This window comes from Psammomys obesus, unplaced genomic scaffold, assembly GCF_907164565.1.
Source record: "Psammomys obesus unplaced genomic scaffold, mPsaObe1.curated_primary_1811, whole genome shotgun sequence".
Taxonomy (NCBI): Eukaryota; Metazoa; Chordata; class Mammalia; order Rodentia; family Muridae; genus Psammomys; species Psammomys obesus.
Window position 1 is genome coordinate 20,223,836 of NW_026596166.1, and position 19,767 is coordinate 20,243,602.

Here is a 19,767-nt window from a genome sequence, read left to right on the forward strand (position 1 = left end):
AAGAAGAAGAAGAAGAAGAAGAAGAAGAAGAAGAAGAAGAAGAAGAATCAAAATTTGAAGCTGTGTTTTAAGGTGACCAAAGACTTTGATGTACATATTTTACCTATGCACTTCTATTAGACAAATTTTACAACAATAAACCAATACATTTTGTGTTAACATCCTAGGTTTGAAGAAGTAACTCAGTTCAAAGGGTGCTTGTCTACCATGTATGAAGCCCTGGGTTTGATACCTACAACCATGCATGTTAGCACACTTCTGTAACTAATTCAACCAGTTGAGTTGTAGAGACAGGAAGATATTAAAACCACAGTCAACCTCTGGTCTTTTGTGAGTTAAAAGTCAGCCAAGCTTGAAAAAGAGGGTGAACAGGAAGGGACTAAGAATGACAATAGTTGAAGGTGTGATACGACTAAATCACATACTTGCAAGGAAACATAAGCCTATTAGCTTCTTCTGGAGCTGTTACTATTTTCAATTAGTAGGCTGATTTATTTCTAGTACACTGTTTATTTTGTTGTGGGAATGTTAATTATTTGAATTCATTTAATTATATTCTTCTTACCATCATTTAAGATTTTAAAATCTCATAATAATTATTCTTAAATTTTTAATGGATGGATTTTCAAATGATTTGTCCACTTATTTGATAAAACAAAAGCTTATATTTTTTATTTTTTTAATTTTAAAATTTTTATTATTAGTTACATTTAAATCACTCTGTGTCCCAGCTGTATCCAGCTCCCTCATTCCCTCCCAATCCCACCCTCCCTCCCTCATCTCCTCCCTGCCCCTTTTCAAGCCCACTGATTGGGAAGGACCTCCTCCCCTTTCATCTGACCCTGTTTTATCAGGTATCTTTAGGACTGGCTGAAAAGTCCTCTTCTGCGGCCTAGCAGGACTGCTTCTCCCTTGGGTGGTGGGGAGGTCAAAGAGCCTGCCATTGAGTTCCTGACAGAAATAGTCCCTGTTCCACTTACTTTGGGAAACCAATTGGTTACTGAGCTACCACAGGCTACATCTGAGCAGACGTTCTATGTTATATCCATACATGGTCCTTGGTGGGGTATCAGTCTCAGAAAAGACCCTGTGCTCAGATTTATTTGGTCCTTATGGAACTCCTATGCTTTCCATATCATACTAACTCCCCCTTCTTTCCTATAATTCCCTGCACTCATAACCAAAGGTTTGGTTATGAGTCTTAGTATCTGCTTTGAAACACTGTTAGGTAGAGTCAGAGGCCCTCTGTGGTAGGCTCCTGTCCTGTTACTTGTTTTCTCCTACATCCAATGCACATCCCATTTGTCTTTCTAATGTTGATCACCTTACTCTGGGTCCTCTTTCTTGCTTATCTTCTTTAGGTGTATAGATTTCATTATATTTATCATATCTTATAGATATATATAAGTGAGTATATACCATGTGTGTCTTTCTCCTTCTGGGATACCTCCCTCATAATGATATTTTCTAGATCCCATCATTTGCCTGCAAATTTCATGACTTCCTCGTTTTTGATTGCTGAGTAGTATTCCATTGTGTAAAATTACCACAATTTCTGTATCCATTCTTCCATTGATGGACATCTGGGTTGTTTCCAGATTCTGGCTATTGCAAATAGAGTTGCTACAAACATGGTTGAGCAAATGTCCTTTTTGTGTACTTGAGCAAATTTTGGGAATATGCCTAGGAGTGGTATAGCTGGGTCTTGATGAAGCACTATTCTTAACTGTCTGAAAAAGGGCTAGAATGACTTCCAAAGTGGTTGTACCTGTTTACATTCCCACCAGCAATGGAGTAGAGTTCCCCTTTCTCCACAACCTCTCCAGCATGTGTTGTCATTTGAGGTTTTGATTTTAGCCATTCTGATGGGTGTAAGGTGAAATCTCAGGGTTGTTTTGATTTGCATCTCCCTGATGGCTAGGGGCTTTGAGCATCTCTTTTCTTTTTTTAACACTAACTAGGTGTTTGTTTTTTTTTTTCTTTTTTTTATTAATTATACTTTATTCACTTTATATCCCCCCTGTGGTTCCCTCCTGGGGACTTTGAGTATTTCTTTTTTTTTTTTTCCACTAACTAGGTGTTTATTTGGGGTTTTTTTGTTATTTTTTTCTTTTTTATTTGTTAATTACACTTTATTCACTTTGTATGCCCCCTGTGGTTCCCTCTCTCCTCCCAAACCAATCTCTCCCTTCCTCCACCCTCTGCATGCATGCCCCTCCCCAAGTCCACTGATAGGGGAGGTCTTCTTTTGCTTCCTTCTGATCCTAGTCAATTAGGTCTCATCAGGAGTGGCTGCAGTGTCTTCTTGTGTGGCCTGGTAATGCTGCTTCACCCTCATGGGAAGGTAATTAAAGAGCAGGCCAATCAGTTTATGTCAGAGAGAGTCTCTGTTCCAATTACAATGGAACCCACTTGGATACTGAACTGCCATGGGCTATATCTGTGCAGGGGTCTTAGGTTAACTCCATGCATAGTCCTTGGTTGGAATATCAGTCTCAGGAAAGACCCCTGTGCTTAGAATTTTTGGTTTTGTTGCTCTCCTTGTGGATTTCCTGTCCTCTCCAGATCTTACTGTTTCCCACTTCTCTCATAAGATTCCCTGCACTCTGCCCAATGGTTGCCCATAAGTCTCACCATCTGCATTGATAGTCTGCAGGGCAGAGCCTTTTAGAGGTCCTCTGTGTCAGGCTCTTGATTTGTTCCCTCTTTTCTTCTTATTCTGATGTCCATCCTCTTTGCCACACATGCTCAAGAGGTTGTTGAGAAAGGGGAACCCTCCTCTACTGTTGGTAGGAATGTAAACTTGTACAACCACTCTGGAAAGCAATTTGGCACTTTCTCAGACAACTAAGAATAGCGCTTCCTCAAGATCCAGCTATACCACTTCTAGGCATATACTCAAAAGAGTCTCAAGTACACAATAAGGACATTTGCTCATCCATGTTTGTAGCAGCCTTATTTGTAATATTCAGAGGCTGAAAACAGCTCAGATGCCCTTCAGTGGAGGAATGGATGCACAAATTGTGGTATATCTACACAATGGAATATTACTCAGCAATAAAAACAAGGAAATCACGAAATTTGCAGGAAAACTGTGGAATCGGGAAAAGATCATTCTGAGTGAGCTGTCCCAGAAGCAGAAAGGTACACACAGTATATACTCACTCATATAGACATATAATATAGGATAAACCTACTAAAATCTGTACACCTAAAGAAAATAATCAAGAGGGAAGACTCTTGCTAAAATGCTCAATTCCTATCCAGAAAGGCAAAGATGATGGACATGAGAAGAAGGAGAAAAGAGGGAACATGTCAGGAGTCATTTGAGTTCTTAAATTTATCCATTCTGATGGTTGTAAGATGATATCTCTGGGTCATTTTGTTTTGCATCTCTCTGATGTCTGAGGACTTTGAGCATCTCTTTAAGTGTTTCTCTGCCATTCTATATTTCTCTACAAAGAATTCTCTGTTTAGCTCTGTACCCCATTTTTAATTGGATTACTTGATTTATTGCTTTTTAACTTCTTTAGTTCTTTATATATCCTGGATATTAGCCCTCTGTCAGATATAGGGTTGGTGAAGAACTTTTCCCAATCTGTAGACTGTCGTTTTTTTCTGACAACAGTATCCTTAGCTTTGCAGAAGCTTTTCAGTTTCATGAGGTCCCATTTATTGATTGTTGCTCTTAGAGCCTGTGCTGTTGGTGTTCTGTTCAGGAAGTTGTCTCCTGTGCCAATGAGTTTGACTCTTTCCCACTTTTTCTTCAAAAACAACATAAGCCTTTAAAAGTTTCAAAGCTGTTCTTTTTTTTGTTTTTGTTTTTGCCAAACATAATCACAATTCACAGAATTCAATAAATGAACTATTTAAATGCTCTTTACTATGGACAAAAATTGTCTAAAATGTTTTTGTAACACTTTTTAAAGCATGCATTAATCAGTGTTTTTCTACAATTAAAGCAAGACAAAACATCAAACTATGTTTCCTTCTTGTAAGAAGATGACTAGAGTATAACTGTATAAAAAATATAAATCCTAATATCCTCCATATATATATATATATATATATATATATATATATATATATATATTCACAGTGATATTTTATAAATGTCTGAATATACTTGCCAAAAATGCAAGGCTTTATGGAGAGGACCTAGACCACGTCTTCAAAGGAAACCCAGAGGCTGCTAGGTCTCCAAGCAGGTTCCCTTGTAAGGGAGGGGAGCAGGTACTGTCTCTGACATAAACTCAGTGGCTGGCTCTTTGATTACCTCTCCCTGGGGTGCAATCTTGCCAGGCCACAGAGAAAGATGATGCAGTCAGCCCTGATGAGACCTGATAGGTTAGGGTCAGATGGAAGGGGAGGAGCCCTACCCTATCAGGGTACCAGGGAAAGGACATAGGGAGAGAAGAGGAAGAGTGAGTGGGACTAGGAGTAGGCGAGGAAAGGGGGGCACAGTGGGGATACAAATTGAATAAATTATAATAAATAAATATATAAATAAAATTAAAATTAAAAAATGCAAGGCTTATAAGCAATACATTTTCTTACCATTTATAGCTGATAGTTCCTATACATCATTGTTCACTTAAATAGAATAAATTATTAAAGTCTAGATTATGTATCTAAGTATTTTATTTATTTCTGAATCGTTTCAATTGATACTCTTTTTCTTTGATTATGAAAGCATCCTTTCAGAGAATCAAGTGGTCTTTCTTTAATGCCAAACTTACTTCCATTGTATTTTACAGAATAACAAAACCCTTCTTAAAGGTTACAGAATTGTATCAAGAGCCACCTTCTGTCAATGTTGTATTGCTGTTTTTAAAAGAAATTCTGCCATACTATAATCCTTCTTTTATAAATTCATGCTGACCAGAAATGAATTATATGCCTAGTTTAAGTCACAACAGTAGCCATTTTCAAGTACAGTGCTCAGAACCTTGACATTTGCAACTTGAAAGCTACTAGAATTTCACCTGCTGCACACAACATTTGAAAGACTACTCCTCATTTCATTTCCTGTTTACCTTTTTTCTATTTTTATTCTTTAAACTTCAAAATTGAAATTCATGCATTTTTTTAAAATTTTCTGTAACATTCTTGCCTCAATCACATTGTACTACCAACAATGTTATGAATTATACATGTAAGTTCTACTTTGTTCTGGCATTTAAAAAATTCCCTGCAGTCAAATAATCAGCCAAAATATTTCTCCCTCCTGAAAAAAGTCAAATTGTCATGGCATGGATTTTGAAAGCATTTCTTTTGTATTCTCCATTCCTTCATCTAATGCAATGTGTGCATCCATATTTGACTTAATTTAGTCCATTCTAAAATGTTTGATTAATAAATTTTTATGTGTCTGAGCTGTCCTAGCTATCTTGCGGTTATTGCTATTGGATAGCTACTATGATGGTCATTGCTTGGGTATGTGTAATTATTGATCATTCTTCCCAAAATTTTGTCAATTCGATGAAGCATGCTTCTCCATGTTAAGATTTTTGCATTGTCAATCTGTAAAATATCATTACATAGAAAAAGTTTATGTGTGAACATATGTGTAATATCAAAGCCTTCAGACATGAATTTGATCATATAAATGCCAATAAATATCAAAGAATGGGTATGAAAACTGTTCACCTTCTTGCAAACCACAGCCAACTGTGCTATATTACCTCAGAGGAAATGTCATCAGAGAATATAATTATCTATATTTTATTTAGTAAGACAACCCTCAAAACTCTGAATTGCATAATCTGAACAGAACTGGCTCAGAAAAAAAAAGGTATTTTGAAATAACAAAATTTAGAATATATTTGCTTTACTGTGCAAGGAAAAAAGATATCAGTTACTAAAAATGCACAAAGAAAAAAAATTAGAAAAGCCATCCTCCAGAAGAAAGTTGAAGCTCATGCCTGAAACTTTAGTTCTATGGAGAATTTTCGAAGTTTTGTAAAACTGAAGATAAACGTGAATGATCCATTTCTAGCTCTTCTATAATTAATTAATTAAAATGGGTATGAAAATCAATTAATTATAGTGGTTAATTAATACAATTTATTCACTTTGTAGCCCAGCTGTAGCCCACCCCCTCCCAGTCTTACCCACCCTCTTTTTCCTTCTATGCCACTCCTCTAAATCCACTGATGGGGAGGAACTCCTCCCCTTCTATCTGGTGCTTGCCTCTCAGGTATCATCAGGGCTGGCTGTATCATCTTCCTTTGTGGCCTGGCAAGGCTGCACCTTGCCCCCAAGGGAGAAATGATCAAAGAGCCTGCCACTGAATTTCAGAGTCCATGATGCCTTTACTAGAGAACCTGTGTGAAACTGAGCAGCCTAAGGACTGCTTCTGAGCAGGGTGTCTAGTTCTTCCCCACACATGGTCCTTGGTTGGAGTATCAGTTTCTGCAGTCCTCCATAAGCTCTTTTTTTTTTTTTTTTTTTTTTTGGCTCTATGTTGGTCTCACTGTGGAGCTCTTGTCCCCTCCAGGTCTCTCCATCTCCCCCTTCTTTCATAAGATTCCCTGCACTCTGCCCAAAGTTTGGCTATGAGTCACAGCATTTGCTTTGATACCCTGCTGGATAGAGTCTTTCAGAGGTCCCCTGTGGAAAACTCCTGTCCTGTTCCTTGTCTTCACCTACTTCTGGTCTACCCTGTTTGCCCTTCTGAATGAGGTTCCAGCCTCTTCCCTAGAGTCTTCCTTGTTGTGTGCCTTCATTAGGACTATAGATTTTAGAATGTCTAACTTATATGGATAATATTCACTTGTAAGTGAGTATATATCATATGTGTCTTTGTGTCGTTTTTGCTTCTGGGTTACCTCACTCAGGATGATCTTTTCTAGTTCCATCCATTTGCCTGCAAATTTCATGATTTCTTTGTTTTTAATTGCTGAGTAGTATGGCATGCTCTATTCCTCAGTTACTTTTACCTGCCAGAACACAATGTTCTTTCTTGAGTATATTGCATTGGGCCATCTGGCTAGTGGTGTTTGAATTAATGTAGAATGAAATATGTCTTCTCTTGCCTCAGAAAAATAATTCCAGAGCAATCATTTGTTACTGAACATAGGTTTGACCTTTAGAATAAAATCAGACAAATTTTTAAAATTCTGATCTCTGTCAAATTTAGTGATAAATTTTGGATGATTTTTTGTTCTTGTTGCTGTTTTTGTTGTTGTTCGTATTCTACAACTGGAACAACAATCTGTATGGCACATAGAAATTCCATTATATCTTTATTTTTTTAATTTTATTTTTCTTTTTAGTTACATTTTGTTAACTCTGTGTCCCAGCTGTATCCCGCTCCCTCATTCCCTCCCCAACCCCACACTCCCTCCCTGGTCTCCTCCCTCCCCTTTCCAAGTCCACTGATAGGGGAGGACCTCCTCCCCTTTCATTTGACCCTGTTTTATCAGGTATCTTCAGGGCTGGCTGCAAAGTCCTCCTCTGTGGCCTAACAGACTGCTCCTCCCCTGGGGGGGGTGGTCAAACAGCCTGCCCTTGAGATCCTGTTAGAAATAGTCCGTGTTCCCCTTACTTTGGAAAACTACTTGGTTACTGAGCTACCACGGGCCACATCCGAGCAGAAGTTCTAGGTTATATCCATAGATGGTCCTTGGTTGAGTGTCAGTCTCAGAAAAGACCCAGTGCCCAAATATATTTGGTCCTTGTAGAGCTCCTATCCTTTCCATATCATACTAACTTCCCTTCTTTCATATGTTTCCCTGCACTCTGACGAGGGTTTGGTTATAAGTCTTAGTGTCTGTTTTGAAACACTGCTAGGTAGAGTCTTTCAGATGCCTTTTGTGGTAGACTCCTGTCATAAGTTCAATGCACATCCCATTTGTCTTTCTAAATGAGGATTAATCACCTTTGCCTGTGTCCACTTTCTTGATTATCTTCTTTAGGTGTGTAGATTTCATTATGTTTATCATATCTTGTAGGTCTATATAAGTGAGTATATACCAAGTTTGTCTTTCTCCTTCTGGGATACTTCACTCAGAATGATCTTTTCTAGATTCCACCACTTGCCTGCAAATTTCATGATTTCCTCCTTTTTGATTGCTGAGTAGTATTCCATTGTGTAAAAATACCACAATTTCTGTATCCATTCCTCCGTTGATGGACATCTGGGTTGTTTCCAAGTTCTGGCTATTACAAATAAAGCTGCTACGAACATGGTTGAACAAATGTCCTTGTTGTGTACTTGAGCAAATTTTGGGTATATACCTAGGAGTGGTATAGCTGGGTCTTGAGATAGCACTACTCCTAGTTGTCTGAGAAAGCGCCAGATTGACTTCCAGAGTGGTTGAACCAGTTTACATTCCCACCAGCAATGGAGGAGGGTTCCCTTTTCTCCACAACCTCTCCAGCATGTGCTATCACTTGAGTTTTTCATCTTGGCCATTCTGATGGGTGTAAGGTGAAATCTCAGGGTCGTTTTGATTTGCATTTCCCTAATGGCTAATGAGGTTGAGCATTTCTTTAAGTGCTTCTCTGCCATTCGATGTTCCTCTACAGAGAATTCTCTGTTTAGCTCTGTTCGCCATTTTTTAATTGGATTACTTGGTTTGTTGCTTTTCTGCTTCTTTAGCTCTTTATATATACTGGATATTAGCCCTCTGTCAGATAAAGGGTTGGTGAAGATTCTTTCCCAATCTGTAGGCTGTCTATTTGTTTTGATGACAGTGTCTTTTGCTTTACAGAAGCTTTTCAGTTTCATGAGGTCCCATTTATTGATTGTTGCTCTTAGAGCCTGTGCTGTTGGTGTTCTGTTCAGGAAGTTGTCTCCTGTGCCAATGAGTTCTAGGCTGTTCCCCACTTTTTTTCCAACTGATTTAGAGTATCTGGTTTTATGTTGAGGTCCTTGATCCACTTGGCCTTTAGTTTTGTGCAGGGTGATAAATATGGATCTATTTTCATTTTTCTGCATGTAGACATCCAGTTGGTCCAGCACCATTTGTTGAAGATGCTATCTTTTTTCCATTGAATGAATTTGGCTTCTTTGTCAAATATTGAGTATTCATAGGTGTGTGGGTTTATTTCTGGGTCTTCTATGCGGTTCCATTGATCCTCCTTTCTGTTTCTATGCCAATACCATGCAGTTTTTATTACTGTTGCCCTGTAGTACAGCTTGAGATCGGGAATGGAGATACCTCCAGATGATCTGTTGTTGTACAGGATCGTTTTGGAGATTCTGGGTGTTTTGTTTCTTCATATGAAGCTGAGAATCTTTTTTCAAGGTCTGTAAAGAATTGAGTTGGTATTTTGATGGGAATTGCATTGAATCTGTAGATTGCTTTTGGCAGGATGGTCATTTTCACAATATTAATCCTACCAATCCATGAGCATGGGAGATCTTTCCATCTTCTGAGATCTTCTTCAATTTCTTTCTTCAAAGACTTGAAGTTTTTCTCAAACAGGTCTTTCACTTGCTTGGTTAGAGTCACACCAAGGTACTTTATGTTATTAGTGGCTATTGTGAAGCGTGTTGTTTCCCTAATTTCTTTCTCGGCCTTTTTGTCTTTGGTATACAAGAGGGCTTCTGATTTTTTTGAGTTGATTTTGTATCCTGCCACTTTGCTGAAGGTGTTTATCAGCTGAAAAAGTTCTCTGGTTGAATCTTTGGGGTCGCTCATGTATACTATCATATCATCTGCAAATAGTGACACTTTGACCTCTTCCTTTCCGATTTGTATCCCCTTGATCTCCTTTAGTTGTCTTATTACTCTGGCTAGGACTTCAAGTACAATGTTGAAGAGATATGGAGAGAGTGAGCAGCCTTTTCTTGTCCCTGATTTCAGTGGGATTGATTTAAGTTTCTCTCCATTGAGTTTGATGTTGGCTATTGGCTTGCTGTATATTGCCTTTACTATCTTTAGGTATGTGCCTTGTATCCCTGATCTCTCCAAGACTTTAAACATAAATGGGTGTTGGACTTTGTCAAATGCTTTTTCAGCATCTAAGGAGATGATCCCATTATATCTTTAAATGTGACCTTATTTCAAAGATTTTCAGCTATAGATCCCTGAAAACCATATTCCCCTGGAAAAGTTAATATTGTAATATATGGAAATCTCTGAAAACTGTATTGTGAACACAAAATAGGGTGTATAAAGTCATTAGTTGGAAATCTGTTTTTGCTTAATAATTGATATCCCACGGGGACTATATTGTACAGTTTATCACAAAAATAAACCGTTTATCTGCCTTGGAGATTAGTAAATACTCTTAAGGGAAATGGATTTTTTCTGAACTATGGGCTGGAAAGAAGAAGGAACAGTCTGCCTGGTGAGAAAGGCTCCTATACCCACCTCTCCCCTTGTTAGCCAGTGATATCCACAGGGTACAATGGCTTAGATAAATACATTCCAGGAGTTTGTATTGAATCTATAGGATTTAAAGATTAAAAGATGGAGTTAAAGTATGAGAATTTTCACAGTCTGAAGTAAAAGGAAATCTTCCCTCTGAGTATAGGAGACAGGAACTAACTGAGTCTTAGTTAGGCATGATATTGCTATGATGAAACATCATAGTCAATAGCAACTTTAGGAGAAAAGTTTTGTTTTCTTTATAGTTCCATATCACAGTTCATCACTGGATGAACTCAGGATAGAAACTCAAGCAGGGCAGGAACCTGGAGGCAAAAGCTGATGCAGAGGCCATGGAGGGTGCTGCTTGTTTGCTTGCTCCTGATAGCTTGCTCACTCAGCCTTCGCACAACACTCAGGACCAACATCCCAGTGCTATGCTTCTCACATCGGTCCCTAATGAAAAATATATAGGCTTGTCTACAGCCTGATAATAAAATCATTTTCTCAGTTGATTTTCTCTCCTCTGAGCTCTCAGATGATTCAGAAAGTATGAAGCTGATTAAAAAAACAGAAAGAAAAAGAAAAAAAAACTAGTCAGTGCAGTGTGTGTCCCTGCAATAAAAAAAAACTGTCATAGTAATTCAGCTATTGAAATTCAGGGGAATACACAAAGGAATGACCTTGTCCCATACAACAGAAAAATAAAGTGAACCCAGAATGGTAAGAATGTCATTTGAAAACAAAATCAAGAACTTTTATGCCACTTGTAAAAGTTTATTTTAATAAAGTAACAAACTGTTAAAAATAAAGAGAATGTAGAATAGCAATATTTAGCACAAAGCTCTTCTCTTTGTAGGTAGAAACTATATTTTACCAACACTGTCTTATTTGAAAATGTTAGTCACCTAACGTTAGCATGACTCCATCTACTTCTGAAACACTAGTGAAGTCCCCAGGCTAAGATTGTAGCCTGTAGCCTAATGTTGGGTGCAATAGATCAGATTTATAGGATGCTGCCCAAATGGCGATAGCCAGAGGCCAGTTGTTCCTGGAGCCAAAATGCAATTCATTACATCAAGAAAAATGAACTTAGAAAATGTCACTGAAATAAATTCAAGAATTCAAGTTTTATTTTCTCTTTCTTCTTTTCCTGATAGTTAGGATGGGACAGAAAGAATTGATGTTCATATGTTATGCTGTCATTCTCTCCATTGAGGTTCCTTCATTTATCCTTGTTGCTGTTGGAGGCTGGAGCATTATTTGTCTGTTGCAATAACCCGTGTGCATATCTCTATACTAAATTTATTCCTGATAGTTTTCCCCTGGTTTCTGTAGATTGTGTTCCCTCATTTATTTTCCAACTTAATAAAATAAGAAATTAAGACAAAAACCTTTTGCTTATTCTTGTTTCTATAGTTGATTTGTGGATTTGACTCTTGATTAGTGGTATTATAATTTTGTGTGTACACCCATATTTTCATCTACTGGAAGGAGTGTACATGTGCATGTGTTGAAGAAAGAAAGAGGTTAAGGCCTGTGGTCTTCTTAATTTGTTATCCAACTAAATTTTGAAGATATATGTCCCATTGGACCTGAGAATGACCATTAAGAAATACCAAATGGCTAGCAAACTGTCAGGACCAAGTTGCCTCTATTTTCCAGTGCTTGGATCATAGGCATGCACTGATGCTATACTTTGTTTTTATGTGTCTAATAAAGATCAAAGTCAGATGTTCTTTCTTCCAAAGGTGAAGACTCAGCCACTTCTTGTGGGAGTGCAAAACTTGTATAGGCACTGTGGGAATCAGTGTGGTAGTTTCTCAGGAAGATGCCAATTGATATACCTCAAGGTCAAGCTATACCCTCTTGAGCATATAACCCAAAGGACACTTTATCCTACCAAAAGGTAACTTGCTTAATCATGTTCATTGCTGCTTTATTTATAATATCAATAAATTGGAAACAAAGTAGGTGTCTCTCAACAGAAGAATGGGCAAATAAATATGTGGTATAATGACATAATTTTGTATTATTTAACAGTTAAAAAAATAACATCATGAAAGTTGCAAGCAAGTAGATGGAAATAGACAAAAAAAATTATCCAGAATGAGGTAACCTGGACCCAGAAAGAGAAATATGATATGTATTTGCTTTACGTAAGTATTAGCTACTAAGTAAATGATAACCAAGCTGCAATCAATAGAACCAGAAGGCATAGAGAAAGGTTATAGGTAAAAGCATGGGTCTTCCTGGGAGGGGAAAATAAATTGATGTCATGGGTGGACTGAGGGTAAGAAGATCCGGAACAGGAGGATCAGGTAGGATAGCGAAGAGGAAAAGGGTTTGAGGGAGGGAATGAGGGGAAAAATACCTACAACTGAGGAACTTTTGACAGGGTTATGGAAACCTACTACAGTAAAAACTTCCTAAAACAAATGAAGGTGATACTAATAAAGTCTTCAAATAATGGGGGAGGTGGAGTCCCAACTGGCTATCTCTTGTCATCAAATGGAGCCTCCGGTGCATGAACTCGGTTACGTCTGATTGAGTTGTTTGTCAAGAAGTTCCATAGACATACCCAAACCACTTATCCTGTTACCAAGACTCTAGGTGGCTCTCCATAAACTGTCAGCAAGGCCCCATTGCTCAAGGCAACACCCACACAACTCACACTGAACATGGAGTGTCGAGCTGGTGTCTAAGTAGAACCATAGGCTGTACATTCTACTGTCTGGGGAATAGGAAGTTACTCTGCAGGCTACCAAACAAAGGCAAAACAACAAAAACAAAGCATAAACATAAACAAAGCATAACTCAGACACATATCACTTGATCTATAATGCTGCCCTTCCTGCAAAATAGGCTAGGACCTAGTTCTCAACTTGTGATTCATTTCTTTGTGAGGGTCTCATCTCTTTGTAAGTCTTATATCTGATAGTAACATTATGATTTATAACAGAAGCAGAATTATAGTTATGAATCAGCAATTAAATAATTTTATGGTTGGAAGTCACTACAACATTTTAAACCACACTAGAAACTACAGCATTAGGAAGGTCGAGAACCACTCTGCAAGGGCAATGGTAGAACAAAGCTTTGTACAGTGACCAGTCGATATCTGATTTGATTTAAGGCTCACTCCGCAATATTAAACCCATAGCTGACACTGTTTGGGTAACCAGGAACTGTAGAGTAAATAGTCGAGAGAACTAGGGTAACATCAAATACAACTGGTCTTAAAAACAAAACAGTGATTAAATGGCTCCTAAAAATATTCTGCTATATTCATAGATCGTTGCTATATTCATCCACCATAAGAAAAGCTTCCTCCTTCAGAAGATGAGAACAAATAGAGAGACCCAAATCCTTATATTACCCAGAGTGAGAGACTTTGGGACACTCACCCTTAGATGGAATGTCTCCCTCAAATACCTTTCTTCAGAGCTCAAGGACTCATACAGAAGAGGAGGCAGAAGGAGAGTAAGAGCCTGAGGGAATGGAGGGCACCAGAAGAACAAGGTTCTTTAAATCAATTAAATAAAGGACTTATGAACCCACAGAGACTGAACCAACAAGCACTGGGCCTACAGGGCTCTCAAACAGTTTCTTTGTTTCATATTGTAGGTTTCATTTTAGTATTTTTATGAGGCTCCTGAGAATGTGAAGGAGTGGGTCTCTAACTCTTGGTCATCTTCTTGGGCCTTTTGTTTTCTGTTGTTTATCCTTGTTCAACTTCAATGTGCTGGTTTTTGCATTGTTAGGTTTTCTTTTGTTTTGTTTGGTTGTTATATCATAGAATACTGTTCTTTTCTAATGATAGATAGAAAGGGAGAGGATACAGATTTGAAGGAAGGTGAACTATGAGGAGTATAAGAAAAATTGTAAATAAGAACTATTACATCATAAAAGAACCTATTTTAATAACAGGGAGAAAATAAAAATTAAAACACTTGCCTGAATGTGCCATCTCCCTAGCCTTATAATAGTTTTGTTGAATTAAAAATCAACAATAGCTTCTATAAATTAATTAGTGATTTACAGTATGTACAAGAGTTTAAAGCAGTTATTTATCCAAGGATTGAAAAATTACAATACCAATGACATATTTTTTATTTTTAATTAAATTTTAATTAAATTATTTTTAATTAATTTTTATTATAACTTATTCACTTTGTATCCCAGCTGTAACCCCCTCCTCCACCCCCTTCCAACCCCACCCTCTTCTCTTCTATGCTCCTCCCCCAGTCCACAGACAGGAGTGGTCCTCATCCCCTTCCATGTAGCCTATCAGGTCTCATCAGGACTGGCTGTATTTTCTTCCTATGTGGCCTAGTAAAGCTGGTCCACAAAATAAGGTGGAAATGCCCAAAGAGCCAGCCCTGAGATCATGTCAGAGACAGTCCCTGTTCCCCTTACTAGGGAACCCACTTGGACTGATCTGCCATGGTTTAGATGCATCTGTGCAGAGATTCTAGGTCATCTCCATGAATGATCCTTGGTTGAACTATCGGTCTCAGAAAAGACCCCTGTGCCCTGATTTGTGCTTCTATTGCTCTCCTTGTTTAACTCCTGTCCCCTCCACGTCTTTCTATCTCCCCCTTCTTTTAAAAGATTCTATGCAGTCTGCCCAAAAATTGGCTATAAGTCTCAGCATCTCCTTTGATACCCTAGGAGGTGGAGTCTTTCAGAGACCGTCTGTAGTAGGCTCCTGTACTATTCCCTATTTTTTTCCTCTTTAGATGTCTATCCTATTTGCCTTTTTGAATGAGGACTGAGCATCTTCCCAAGTCTTGCTTGACTTCTTTAGGTGTACAGATTTTAGTTTTTTGTCCTACATTAAATGTTTAAGATCCACTTATAAGTTACTGTATACCATCTGTGTCTTTTTGCTTCTGGGATACCTCACTCAGGATGATCTTTTCTAGTTCCTACCATTTACCTGCAAATTGCATGATTTCTTTGTTTTTAATTGCTGAATAGTATTCCATTTTGTAAATGTACCACAAGTTCTGTTTCCATTTCTCAATTGAGGGACATCTGGGTTGTTTCCAGCTCCTGGCTCTTACAAAAAAAGGCACTACAAACATGGTTGAACAAATGTCCTTGTTGTATACTTGAGCATATTTTGGATATATGTCTAAGAGTGCTATATAGATGGATTTGAGGAGTTAGTTGTTTAACTTTAGAGTTAGTTGTTTAACTTTACAGAAACTTTATACAAATAGTCTCAAGCAACCAATACTCCTGTGAGAGAAATGAACACTCTTGTGTAGGCCATTTCCAGATATTACCGTTACTTCATCATTAAATGTGTTATGAATGTTTTTCTACTATGAGTAAGTAAACATGAATTTTTATTCAAATTTGAAATTCATATAGTAAACCAAACTTAAGAAATCTAAGTTATTGTACAGTCTCCAAAAATGATGGCTTGTTCTAATAAACATATTGAAAGGGGGAGATAGAGAGAGACAGCACAGGGAGACAGGAAGACAGAGAGACAGAGTCAGATAGACAGAGACAGAGAGAAACAGAAATTCATCCAGACAAGCTCCAGAAAGACAAAAGAACTTAAAAGCACTATTTTGTTATGTCGTGTCTGATCTGCGAGACCCCAAAAAATCACCAGGAGTCAAGTCCAGTGCAAAAAACATGAGGATCTTTTTATTACAAGATATAGCTTGGACTCACATCCTCACTCTGCAGCAGTTGATTGCAAAGAGCTTAGTGCTCAGGGTAGGTGGTTGATTTAAAATTCCAGTCCCTCTCAGCCTGCCCAAAGCAAGGAAATTCTTGCCTGGCAAGAGTCTTTTGGTTGAAACACAAAGGGGGATGTTGTATTTTGATTTGATTGGCTATAGGGAAGCCTCCAAACCATTAACAGTCTGGCTTCCCTTGGACTGGTTTACTTCAATTTCAACAAGTCCAGATTTCATCTTGCAGTCCATAGCTGATCCCCAAATAGAGTCTATCAGCCAGGTGAAAATCTGCTGAGACAAATTCAGACTAGGGACAGAAGTTAAAATTTGTTTAGTAAATGGGAAAAGTGAGGAATCATCAGACCAAGGGAAAAACTCATCTGGAGTCCATTTAAGCTATGCCAGATCTAGGTCTTATGACTTTTGACTTCCTGAAACTCATACGAATTTTAGTTTACAAAGGGAAGTATATTAATATCACCATCATATTGAGATCCATACTTAAGAAAAAGCAGTTAACAGATATGTACAAGACAGCAGAAGCAGATCCATGCCATTAAGACCTAGTAAAAGCTATAACTTTTGGGTCAGATATACATATTAGTTTAGCATGATGAGAAGCACCTTTCAGTCTATCTCCAGAAGACAACCAAAAGGAAATTAAAATCTCAAGCTTGTGACTGGATGATAAGCAGTCAGGGAACCATCAGCTTATCTCAACTCTATTGATCAATGTCATAACTCTGAACTTCTGAAATCTTAACAAGAGCAGAAAGTGGGAAGAAATGACTTCCTTATGTCATTACAACTTACCTTCACATATCTTAAAACACCTAACTAGGCTTTCCTATCTTTCTTTCATTTACTAACTCTGAAACATTTTCCTAGACCCTCAAATTTTTTTCTGTCCTCATAATTTAAACTTTCATATCCTCTGACCTTACATAAACTTTACATCTTTATATCCAGTTATTCACCATAAGACACAGGTAATTAACATGAAGCCTTTGAGCAAGTCAAACCTCTTTGCCTTTCTAAATAAGAGATCTGGTACCTAGTAGTTCTAACTAGCTAATGAATTGACCAAGGAACTAAGAGTGGATCTAACTGTCTGCTCTTTACCTGCAAAGCTACCATTAGCTTAGCTTAGCCACCAATGTGATAAGAGACCTGAGAAGGAAAAATTATAAGCTAAATCATTGTACCAATGTAAGTACCAATCAAAACGACTAGTCAGTCCACCACCTAGGCAGTTGTCCCTGGTTCCTGTTGTCTCATAGCATGATGAGCAGAGGCAGTCTGGCCATCAGGCAAAGAAGAGAGACTGTTTCTGTGGAAAAAAAGAACTTGAGAGATTGACCTCACCTTTCCTTTAGCAATGTGAAATAATGACTCTCCAGGTGTCCACAGCTTTGTCCACAGTTTTGGCTGGGCATTAGCAGTGGGCCAGTTGGAACAGTCTTGCTCAGTGGTTAGCATACCACAATCCAGGGTCCAGTTGTGCCCAAATGTTCTCAGAGACCTTGAGGAGCTACTGCCAAGATTTTGGGACTCTCTGTGATAATAAACTTACACATGTTAAAATGCCATATTCTACAGATTTCTGACAAGCTTGAGGGCCAGCATATGAGTTACTCTTTGTCTATCTTTAGTTATCTACTCTAAATTAGATCCTATAAAATAGAATGCCATAAACTCTAATTCTGGCATATTCCTTAGATAACTGTTTTAGAACAATATCTATTTCAAGTAGATCTACATAGGCAACCTTCATTGATACCCATCCTAGGCATAACTTGAAAACATAAGCAAGAGACTAAGTAAAGCTCAGTCTTGTAACGAACTGCAGTTATTAGCATAACTTTAAATATATTTCTGAACTAAAATTAAAGCAAAACCTTCAATCAGATATAGTTCATAGAAGGGCTAGCAAATCATGCTGATCCTATCATATTGTATTATTAATACAGAACAGCAAAAAGCTTAAAGTAGAAAAGTTGCTTATAGCATTAGACATGGAACTTATCAAAGCTGACAGCCCTCAACAAAGGTGATCTTAAAACCATGGCTCCACCTTATTTATCCCTAACCCAACATGGCAGCTAGCCATGTGTTGTTACAGGCTGTGGCTGGCAATTTAAAGCATAGCCATTAGGTGTTGCGAATGATGTTGCCTCTGATGGCTTACCTGCCTCCCACAATATAGCACTATGGAGCACTTACAGTTTCCCATCACCAAGTTTTAACATTGTAATCAAATAAGTCTTAGAACCAACTGTATTACAGAACAGTACAGAACAATTTTAAACTGTAATTTAACTATTCTGGCCATATTAAACCTTTAGATTAGAGAGAAACAACATTAATCCATTCATTCAGGAACTAGCAGTCAGGCACACACTTCAAGTCAGCTTTTTTTTTTTTTTTTGATATGAAGACTAAGTATTTTTTTATTAATTACACTTTATTCATTTTGTATCCCCCCATAAGCCCCTCCCTCCTCCCCTCCCAATCCCACCCTCCCTCCCCTTTCTGCATGCATGCCACTCCCCAAGTCCACTGATAGGGGAGGTTCTCCTCTTCTTTCTGATCTTAGTCTATCAGTTCTCATCAAAAGTGGCTGCATTGTCCTCTACTGTGGCCTGGTAAGGCTGCTCCCCCCTCAGGGGGAAGTGATCAATGAGCAGGCCAATCAGATTATGTCAGAGGCAGTCCCTCTTCCCATTACTATGTAACCCACTTGGACACTGAACTGCCATGGGCTACACCTGTGCAGGGGTTCCAGGTCATCTCCATGAATAGTCCTTGGTTGGAGTATGATTTTCTGGGAAGTTCCCTGTGTTCAAATTATCTTGTTCTATGCTCCCCTTGTAGAGTTCCTGTCCCCTCCAGCTCTTACTATTTCCCACTTCTTACATAAAATTCCATTCACTCTGCCCATCAGTTGGCCATCAGGCTCAGCATCTGCTTTGACAGTCTATATTGCAGAAGCTTTCAGAGGCCCTCTATGGCAGGTTTCAAGGTTGTTTCCTGTTTTCTTCTGGCTTTCAGAGGCCCTCTGTAGCAGGTTCCGAGCTTGTTTCCTATTTTCTTTTTCTTCTGATGTCCATCCTCTTTGCCTTTCAGGATGGGGATTGAACATTTTAGTTAGGGTCCTCTCTTTTGCTTGGTTTGTTTAGATAGCGTCTTCAACAAATGGTGCTGGTCCAACTGAATGTCTACATGTAGAAAAATGAAAATCGATCCATACTTATCACCCTGCACAAAACTGAAGTCCAAGTGGATCAAAGACCTCAACATAAAACCAGACACATTAAATCGGCTAGAAAAAAAAAAGTGGGGAATACCCTAGAACTCATTGGTACAGGAGAAAACTTCCTGAACAGAACACCAACAGCACAGGCTCTAAGAGCAACAATCAATAAATGGGACCTCATGAAACTGAAAAGCTTCTGTAAAGCAAAGGACACCATCATCAAAACAAAGCGACTGCCTACAGATTGGGAAAGAATCATCACCAACCCTTTATCTGACAGAGGACTCATATCCAATATATATAAAGAACTAAACAAGCTGAAAAGCAACAAACCAAGTAATCCACTTAAAAAATGGGGAACAGAGCTAAAGAGAGAATTCTCTGTAGAGGAATATCGAATGGCAGAGAAGCACTTAAAGAAATGCTCAACCTCATTAGCCATTAGGGAAATGCAAATCAAAACAACCCTGAGATTTCACCTTACACC